We start from the raw sequence: 10,241 nt of genomic DNA on the forward strand, positions 1-10,241 counted from the left end.
GCTACTGAAGTGTTTGCAGCCACCCTGTAATCAGGGTTTGCTGTGGGCCCTGGCAGAATCCAGCCAGGACAGCCCCAGCTCTGAGAGCTACTCTTACCCAGCCCTTGATCAGATTTCAACTCCAGACCAAAGAGGATTCCAGATCCCAGAGGTACCTCCAGCTGGATGCTCCGACAACAGCTTCTCAATTAGGGCAATCAAAGAACCAGGGGGCGTTCCTGGCCCCTCTCTTATCCTGCCCACTGACTGGCTTGCTTCTGTTTCATGGAAGGCCCCTATCCATAGACGTTTGGCTATTAGAGCATTAGCATTATATTTAGATTTAAAAAAATATATACTGTGGTCTTGCAAAGATGTCCACATCCTCATACCCAGAACTTTATACGGCAGAGAGGAGTTAAGGCCGTAGATGTAGTTAAGGTTGCCCATCAACTGACCTTAAAATAGGCAGAGTATGCTGGATTATTCATTCAGGTGGGCCCAATGTAACCACAAGCGTCCTTAATGTGGAAGAAATGAAACCATGGGTTAAATCCAGTTCACCTGCCTTCACTAATCCAGGTCACGTCCTCCAAGCAGCACGTAGCCTAAACAATGTTTGCCCGAGTTATTTTCCGGGAACTTGGAATCAGCTGTGTCTAGCTCAAGCTGGGCTGGTTTGGACTGGATAGGACCACTGACCCTTCAACTGGGCATGCGCGAGTGATCTTTTGCCCCCAGAGGGCCGAAAACTCCTCGGAACGTGCAGAACGTGTAGCCTAGTTACGCCTGCGCAGAAAAGCACTTATCTCACCTTTTTCCAATCACTTTTCCCCAGGCTTCCCACGCTCTCCCCGCTCCGCACGCCTCAGACCGCACTGCTTCTTTATCCTTTATTCAGTAAGTACTCTGAGCCCCTTGCCTTTGGGGATGTGGATTTGAGACTTGATCTTCCTGTTCTCAAACCCCGGCGTCTCAGCGTTTTGGCTGGCTGTTCGCTGAGATAACAAACCTGGTTCTGAAACAAAGGGACTCACATGAGAGAAGCAGAGAGATGGCACCAGGAGGAAGACTTGGTGCAACGATGCTGGCTTTGAAGATAGAGAAAAGGGGGCCATAAGCCAAGGAATATGGGCAGCCTCTAGAAGCCAGAAAAGGCAAGTTAAAATCTTCCAAGAGCCGCTGCTGACGCCTTGATTTTAGCCCAGTGAGACCCATTTCAGGCTTCTGACCTTCAGAACTGTAAGATAATAAATTTGGGTCGTCCTAAGCCACAGAGTTTGTGGCAGTTTGTTACAGCAGCGATAGGAAATGAATAAGCTATTCATGATAACTGTTTATTGAACGTCTATCATAACCCAGGCACTGTGCTGTTTCACGCTTATCATTTAATACATATAATAGTTCTGCCAAGCAGGGGTTCTTGTTCCCATTTTCTAAATGAAGAAAAAGGGACTCAGGGAAATTATTGACCTGGCCAAGGTCACACAGCTAGTGTGTAGCAGAGCAAAGCTTGAAAGCCCAGCACCACCGGCTCTAAAGGCCATATTGCCGTCAGTTCGCCCAGGCTTATCCCCACTCCTCTGGAGTGGCTTAGAGAATACCTCCTTAGAGAATCTTTGTTTTCAGATGCCAGACCTCAGTGTTCTAGGCCACCTCTTCAGTATGTTGAGTCCAGCTGTTCTCTCGGAGGCTTAGTTTCTCAACTTGTAAAAAGGGGATAATAATGCTCGTTGGGCGCCCTTTTGGGGCTACAGCAAGGATTAAACCAGAATGTGAGTGGAAAAAGTCTCTGCTCTGTTAAGTGCTCTCCATGTAAGAACTTCAGAATAAACCTCCCCCAAACTACCAAAACTTGCCCCAAACCATTGCAACTTCCTTTCCCTCCAAGGCTGGGCATGGCTCCCAGGATATATCCCTGCCAGGGACACTAGGGAAACCTTTTACACTGTAGTGAAATTACAGAAAAAAGATATATTGGTCTCTGTCCCCCGTTCCTGGCACGAGCTTCTAAAAACCCTTGGAATTTCCTAAGTGATAGGAGCGCTGGGAGCATCTTATAATGTTTGGGGTTTGACCCCGGTTCCTGACACAGAGCTCCGAAATCTCTTGGAATTTCCCAAGTGACAGGAGTGTCTTTTGTTCTAATGAGGTGACTCCTGGGGGCTTCTGGATGAGGGCTGGTCACCATCAAGAGCAAGCCATGACTAGAAGCTTGGAACTTTCAACTCTACCCCCGTCCTCTGGGAGGGGGAGAGGGGCTGGAGAATGAGTTGATGGATCATGCCAACGTGAAGAAGTCTCCTCCATAAATATCCCCTAAGTATGGGGTTTGGAGAGCTTCTGGAGCTAATGGGCAAGTTCTGGGAGAGTGGGGCACCACAGGAGGGCATGGAAGCTGCAAGCCCCTTCCTACACACCTTGTCCTGTGTATCTCTTCCATCTGGATATTTATCTGTATCCTTCGTCACATCTTTTGTTTTTTATTTTATTATTATTTTTTAACTTTTATATTGGAGTACAGTTGATTTACAATGCTGTGTTAGTTTCAGATGTACAGCAAAGTGATTCAGTTATACATATACATTTATTCTTTTTCAGATTCTTTTCCCATTTAGGTTATTACAGAATACTGAGCACAGTTCCCTGGGCTACACAGTAGGTCCTTGTTGGTTATCTATTTTAATATTTATTTATTTGGCTGCGCTGGGTCTTAGTTGCGCAAGCGGGATCTTTAGTTGAGGCGTGCAGGATCTAGTTCCCTGACCAGGGATCAAACCTGGGCTCCCTGCATTGGGAGCATAGAGTCTTAACCACTGGACCACCAGGGAAGTCCCGGTTATCTCTTTTAAATATAGCAATGTGTATATGTCAATCCCAAACTCCCAATTTATCCCCCGCTCCACCTTTCCCCTTTGGTAACCATAAGTTTGCTTTCTAAATCGGTGAGTCTGTTTTGTAAATAAGTTCATTTGTATCATTTTTTTTTTCTTTTTCTTTTTTTTCTTAAAGATTTTTTGGTTATTTAAATGTTCTTTTTTTAAAATTTTTTTATTTTTTAATTTTTTTATTTTTTAATTAATTAATTAATTAATGGCTGTGTTGGGTCTTCGTTTCTGTGCGAGGGCCTTCTCCAGTTGTGGCAAGCGGGGGCCACTCTTCATTGCGGTGCGCAGGCCTCTCACCATCGCGGCCTCTCTTGTTGCGGAGCACAGGCTCCAGACGCGCAGGCTCAGCAATTGTGGCTCACGGGCCCAGTTGCTCTGCGGCATGTGGGATCTTCCCAGACCAGGGCTCGAACCCGTGTCCCCTGCATTGGCAGGCAGATTCTCAACCACTGTGCCACCAGGGAAGCCCCCATTGTTTTTAAAATTCCACATGTAAGTGATAGCATATGATATTTGTCTTTCTCTGTCTGACTTCACCTAGTATGGTAATCTCCAGGTCCATCCATGTTGCTGCAAATGGCATTATTTCATTATTTTTAATGGCTGAGTAATAGTCCATTGTATATATATACCACATCTTCTTTATCCACACCCCTGTCCATGGACATTTAGGTTGCTTCCATGTCTTGGCTATTGTAAATCGTGCTGCTATGAACATTGGGGGTATATGTATCTTTTTGGATTAGAGTTTTGTCTGGACATATGCCCAGGAGTGGCCTTCCTGGATCATATGGTAGCTCTGTTTTTAGTTATTTAAGGAACCTCCATGCGGTTCTCCATAGTGGCTGTACCAATTTATATTCCCACCAACACTGTAGGAGGATTCCCATTTCTCCACACCCTCTCCAGCATTTGTTGTTTATAGACTTTTTGATGATGGCCATTCTGACTGGTGTGAGGTGATATCTCATTGTAATTTTGATTTGCATTTCTCTAATAATTAGTGATGTTGAGCATCATTTCATGTGCCTCTTGGCCATTTGTATGTCTTCTCTGGAGAAATGTCTATTTAGGTCTTGTGCCCATTTTTTGATTGGGTTGTTTTTTTGATATTGAGCTGCCTGAGCTGTTTGTAAATTGTGGAGATTATTTCCTCTTCAGTCACATCATTTGCAAATATTTTCTCCCATTCTGTGGGCTGCCTTTTCATTTTGTTGATGGTTTCCTTTGCTGTGCAAAAGCTTTTAAGTCCCATTTGTTTGTTTTTGTTTTTATTTCCATTACTCTAGGAGGTGGATCGAAAAAAGATATTCCTGTGATTTATGTCAAAGAGTGTTCTACTTATCTTTTCCTCTAGGAGTTTTATAGTGTCCAGTCTTACATTTAGGTCTTTAATCCATTTTGAGTTTATTTTTGTGTATGGTGTTAGAGAATGTTCTTATTTCATTCTTCTAAATGTAGCTGTTCAGTTTTCCCAGCCCCATTTATTGAAGAGACTGCCTTTTCTCCATTGTATAGTCTTGCCTCCTTTGTTGTAGATTAATTGACCATAGGTGCATGGGTTTATTTCTGGGCTTTCTATCCTGTTCCATTGATCTATATTTCTGTTTTTGTGCCAGCACCATACTGTTGATTACTGTAGCTTTGTAGTATAGTCTGAAGTCAGGGATCATCATATCTTTTTTTTTTTTTTTAAACTGGGTTTATTTATTTATTTATTTATTTATTTATTTATGGCTGTGTTGGGTCTTCGTTTCTGTGCGAGAGCTTTCTCTAGCTGTGGCAAGTGGGGGCCACTCTTCATCGCGGTGCGTGGGCCTCTCATTATCGCGGCCTCTCTTGTTGCGGAGCGCAGGCTCAGTAATTGTGGCTCACGGGCCTAGTTGCTCCGCGGCATGTGGGATCCTCCCAGGCCAGGGCTCGAACCCGTGTCCCCTGCATTGGCAGGCAGATTCTCAACCACTGCGCCACCAGGGAAGCCCCCATATCTTTTTATAATAAGCTGGTAAACGTGTTTCCCTCAGTTCTGTAAACCATTCTAGCAAGTTAACAAACCCCTAGGAGGTGGTTTTGGGAGCCCTGATTTGCAGCTGGTTGGTCACAAGCATAGGTGACAGCCTGGGACTTGAGTCTGGCATCTGAAGTAGGGGGGCAGGGGCAGTCTTGTGAGACTGAGCCCTTAACCTATGGCGGGGGGGGAATCTGATGCTCTCTCCAGGTGGATATTGTCAGAATTGAGTTGAATTGTAGGACATGCAGTGGTGTCCCAGAATCGTTTAGGGTAGGGGTGGAAAAATCCACACATCTGGTGTCAGAAGTGTTGTGAGTGTGGTCGTAGTGTGAGAACAAAGGAGAAGCAAACAGGAGTGTAGTTTTTTCTTAACAATGGTGAAAACCAGAGGACTCAGGTTTGAAAGTGGTGGTTTGGATCCTTTATTTTGTTGTTTTGTTTCTGCCCATTGGGTGCCTGTGTGTTGGTGATGGTGTTTGGGGCCATAAAAAAAGGACGATTGCTAAACTCCATTGGGACTTTTTACTATTACTGCTGCCCAGACACTGTACCAGAGTCCCCTTGCCCCGATTGGCCCCTGCCATCCGCACCAGTGATGGGGTTGCCCAAGTCTTTTGCAACATGGTGGTTTAAGAAGATGCATCTGATGTTGTGTGTAAGATAGTAGAACAGAGGCAAGAAGACTAGCTGAGAGGTACTGCAACAGTCTAGATGCGATCTGATCACAGCTTTGACTGTGTGGTGTTAACAGTGGGGATAGAGACAAAAGGATGAATTTGGTAACTGTTAGGAAGGAAAAGAGCCTCAGGACTTAGTATAAATTTACAACTTCCTCTGTATGAAGAGAGATTTGGGGGCTGGAGTGGCAGGCAGGCATGTGGAATGATTCCACTTCCTCTTTCACAGGGAAGATAATTAGATCAGTGGTAAAAGCTGGAGATAGTGGGTCCATATCTGAAAGGACTGTTGAGCAGCCAGAGCCACTCAGCGTCAAGATCACTGCTGGTGGAATTACCGTGGGCTCTGGAGTCAGGCTGAGCTAGGTCTGAGTTCTGGGTCTCCTACTTCCCCACATACCTTGGGAAAGTTAGCCTCCGTGACCCTCAAGTTCCTCATCTGTAAAATCAGAATAATACTTTGCAGTCATTAAGAGGATGAAATGAGATGTATATAAAGGGCTAGTCCTTTTCCAGAAACATTGTAGGTCCATTAACGGTAGCTATTGGTATATTTAAATACCAAGCTCCCCATCATGAGAAATATCTAAGCGCAGGTTAAGCTGCCTCTTTTGGAGAATGCTCTAGAAGGTTTTGAAATACTGGTGGCAGCTTGGATACGAAAATGTGTAAGGTCCCTTGCATAGCCTACCAGCAGTTCCGCTTCTAAGGAATTCGTTCTAAGGAAGCAATCTGATTGAAGGTGCATGAACAAGATGATAATTGCAAAATTGTTTATTTGGGCTAAGAATGAAAAACCCAAATACCCAAAAATAAAGATACATCACTGTCATGAAATACCATTCAAGTTATTAAAAATGTTGGTGCGCGTGTGTTTGACACGGAATGGTAATCACATACTAACTGAAAATGCAGATTATTAATATATATTATATTCCATTTTAACAATATTTATTTAAAATATTTGCATTAAAAAGCCCTGGGAAAATATGCTTCAAATACTCATGGTGATTATCTCTGGATGGTAAGTTTTGGGGCAAATTTAATCCTTTTTCTTGGTTTGTCTGTATTTTATAATTTTTCTCTAAAGAGTGAGAATTACTTGTGTAATAGTAGTAAGTATAAAAAACAACAGAGCTCTGTGGTTCTGTCAACTGCTCGGGTGAGGAAAGGACAGAATGGTGGAGGCTGACCCCAGACTGACCCTTTCTTCCCTGCAGCTGAAATCCAAGAGTGTGGCAGAACTCCAAAGCCCAGAAAAGAGGAGCCTCAAAGCAGCCAGCCCTGGTGAGGTGAAGGCCCCAGGAGCTCCAGGTGATAGAACCCAAATCAGACCAGAGCCAGAAGTCCCTGCAGATGAAGACGCCTGTGGAGGCTGCAGCCCCAAGCCGCCCAGCTACCTCCATCCTGACCCAGGTGTTAGGGAGGGGCCGATTCCAAAAGGTGGGGGACTCTGAGCCTGTGGGCTGGGGAGCCCCCGGAGATGCCAGCAGAAGGTGGTCTGCTGGAGGGCCCCTGTGAACCTGGAAGAGGAGGGTGAGGGATGCCTGAGGTATGGGATGGAAGAACTCCTGTGACAGCCTTAATGGATCCAGGGGTGGGTCAGACGATGTCAGGCAGTAGTTGTCAAGCACTTTGATAAGTCTTTATAGGGATTAAAATGGCCCAGAACCCACACTGGGCATCCCATTACAAGCAACTGTAGGCATTTAAAAGGCACAGTAAGATGGGCTCACAGGACCCGTCAGCTGCCTAGTGGTTTTACAGAATGGGAGATAAAGCTGTCCACAGTCTTGGGATGTCAGTTGTGGAGGCAGCAAACAGTGCCTGTAGGGAAAAAGGTGGCAATGGTAAGGCCAAAAGACTGACCTATCTGTGCTGGAGGTCAGGCTGGAGACCGCCCTTCTGTCAGGCACTCCATCACGGGGAAGGCAGAAATAAAGGCAAAGTTGGTCCCACAGTGTTACCCACCTGAGTCCGGAAGAAAATCAGGCAAAGGTTGGGATATAAAATCGGGTTCAGAAAATTTGTCCTCCCTCAACTGAGTTTTTTTTTTTTTTTTTTTTTTTTTTTTTTTTTGCTGCACCACACAGCATGCTGGATCTTAGTTTCCCGACCAAGGATCGAACCCATTCGCCCTGCAGTGGGAGCTCGGAGTCTTAATCACTGGACCGCCAGGGAAGTCCCTCAACTGAGTCTCTTAAAATGAGAGTTCTGTGGACTCTGCGTCTTCTGGCAGTTGGAGGCATTCAGAGGACATTTGCTGGCCTGAACAAAGGGACACAAGAAAGGAGCCAAGAAGCGCTAAGGAGTTTGGGAGATTTCATTTGCAATGTGTGGGCAACGTCAGTGCAGGGGAAGATGGACCAATTAGAAGTTGCACTTGAGGCCAGTGGGATAGGAGAGCCGATCAGACTGTGGGTAGGGCCAGTACAAATCCTGACAGCTCGATTGGGGAAGACGGGGTGGGTGGAGTGATAAAAATTGGGGAAGGGGACTGTCAGCCAAACAAACGCTGCCCACTAGGTGTCTCAGGTCATCCCCATCTCCTGCCTGCCCCGCCCCACTGCCCACCGACTGTCTTTCAGAATCAAGCCCTTCAGCCAGCACAGTCACTTGCAGCTGGTGTAATCTAAGGGCACAGAGATGGGAATACAGCTGGTGGGCTTGGCACTGCCAGGACAGCATGTGTGCAGACAGCAAGGACCTCCAGGGGAAGACCTTCATCTTCACAGGTGCCCTGGAGTGAGGGTCTCCAAGAAACTCGCCCTTCAAACCTGTCTTCAGTATTTCTCCTTAGACCCACCTATGAAATGAGAGGATTGCACTAGTGGCTCTCTAAGGTCCTTCTTGTGACATTTTGGGATCCTATGGCTCGTTCCATGTAGAATGGAGGAGTCCGAGTCCAACTTTGTCCGACGGAGGAAAGAGATGACTCTTCTAGACTCAGCAGTGTCTCTCTCTTACTCAGTTCCAACCCTAGCAGTAATGATAAGCTAATCTAGAGGGTCTTGATCATGACTATCAGCGTCACCTGGGAGCCTGTTAAAAACAGATTCTTAGGCCCCACTGCCATTAACTGTGGACAGAATCTAGAAGCCTAACAAGTCCTATGGGTGATTCCAATCTTCCGGAAGATTTGGGAACCAACAGCCAGCGTGTCCCAGCTATGGCTGCACATCAGGGTCACCTGGGGAGCTTTAAAACCGCTGATACCAAACCCCCGCCTCAAGCCAGGTCCCCGTGGACTTAGTCTGGGGCTGGGGCCCAGGAACTGGTTACCTTAAAGGCACCTCAGGTGACTCTACTGTGCAGCCAGGTTAAGAACCTTTGCATTTGTCTAATTCTAGAGCTTCTTCACCCAATACAGAAGCCACTCAACAGATAGGGCTGTTTAAACCTAAATGAACTAAGAGCTGAAAATTCAGTTAAGTTGCACTAGCTACATTCAAAGAGCCCTATAGCCACATGTGGCTAGTGGTTACGTCTTCAACAACACAGATACAAGTACAGAAAGTTCTATTGGTAGCACTGCTTTAGAAAGCTAGTCCCCAGTTAATTCCTACTCAGTGCACCATTATGCACCGAAGAATCTGACTTGAGATTGTGTTGCTAAAAGTACCGTGAAAGAGTTTGATGAGCGTTTGCCTCCCACAGGCCTGGTGCCTCATATCCAGTATCTCATTTGCTTGTTATCAGCTCTGCAAAATAGGCCAGAGTGGGATTATTGCTCCTACTTGATGAAAAAAAAACCAAACAAGAACCAAGGCTCGGAGGAAGAAAGTGATTCGCTTAAGATCCCACAGCTAGTGGGTGGCAACATTAGGAATCAAACCAGAAATCTGGACTTCTAGTTCAGTATTTCCTGTGATATTTTTCACAAAGAAGGGCCCTTAGAGACTGAGTGGTCTGAACCCCTCATTGTACAAATGAAGACACTAAAGATCAGAGAGGGAAAGAGACTGAAGATGCAAACTGATGATAAAACTGAAACTAGCAGACTGGTCTTTAGCCTTCAGTGCAGGACACCGTATGAGATAGCCAAGCGCATGGAGAATGGGGATGGGCAGGTAAAGTAGGATTTCTAGTCCCCACCAGGGACCTTATGCTTGTGGGTGGTGGTAGAGCATCAGGAAGCAACAAATCTGTCAAGCTCATTTTCTCTCCTTCCAGACCCAGAGGAACTCTTTGTCCTCACAGAGGATTATATGAGGCGGTGCAGCCGTGCAGCTATCAGCCAGTTCCAGTTCTCTGTCAGGTGACCAACGCCCTGGCCCAGGTGACACTGCATTGGGAGTTACCCCCTAAGGAGTTCCCTGTGGATGAGACCGACGTCTCCTTTTCAAGTTTTATTTTTATTATTTTTTTATTGAAGTATAGTTGGTGTATAATATTATATAAGTTACAAGTGTACAATATAGTGATTTACAATTTTTAAATGTTATACTCCATTTATAGTTATTATAAAATATTGGCTATATTTTCTGTATTGTACAATATATCCATGTAGCTTATTTAGTACATGATAATTTGTATCTCTTAATCCCTTACCCCAGTATAGTAACCCCCTCTTCCCTCTCCCCACTGGTAACCACTAGTTTGTTCTCTGTATCTGTGAGGACAGACATCTCCTTTGTTGTGAAGAGGGCTTCACCATCCACTGGCCCTGAGCTTCCTTGGCTGGCT

At 45.5% G+C, this 10,241-nt stretch overlaps 1 long non-coding RNA gene across 1 annotated transcript; it reads left to right on the plus strand.

The window, feature by feature from the left end:
• The first annotated feature begins 6,824 nt into the window (after window positions 1-6,824).
• LOC132363867 (uncharacterized) lies at window positions 6,825-9,793 on the plus strand. The gene is made up of 3 exons (XR_009502664.1): window positions 6,825-6,971; window positions 7,649-7,976; window positions 9,729-9,793. It is a non-coding gene; the product is annotated as an uncharacterized LOC132363867 (long non-coding RNA).
• Window positions 9,794-10,241: the final 448 nt, after the last annotated feature.

Source organism: Balaenoptera ricei, chromosome 3, assembly GCF_028023285.1.
Source record: "Balaenoptera ricei isolate mBalRic1 chromosome 3, mBalRic1.hap2, whole genome shotgun sequence".
NCBI classification, from domain to species: Eukaryota; Metazoa; Chordata; class Mammalia; order Artiodactyla; family Balaenopteridae; genus Balaenoptera; species Balaenoptera ricei.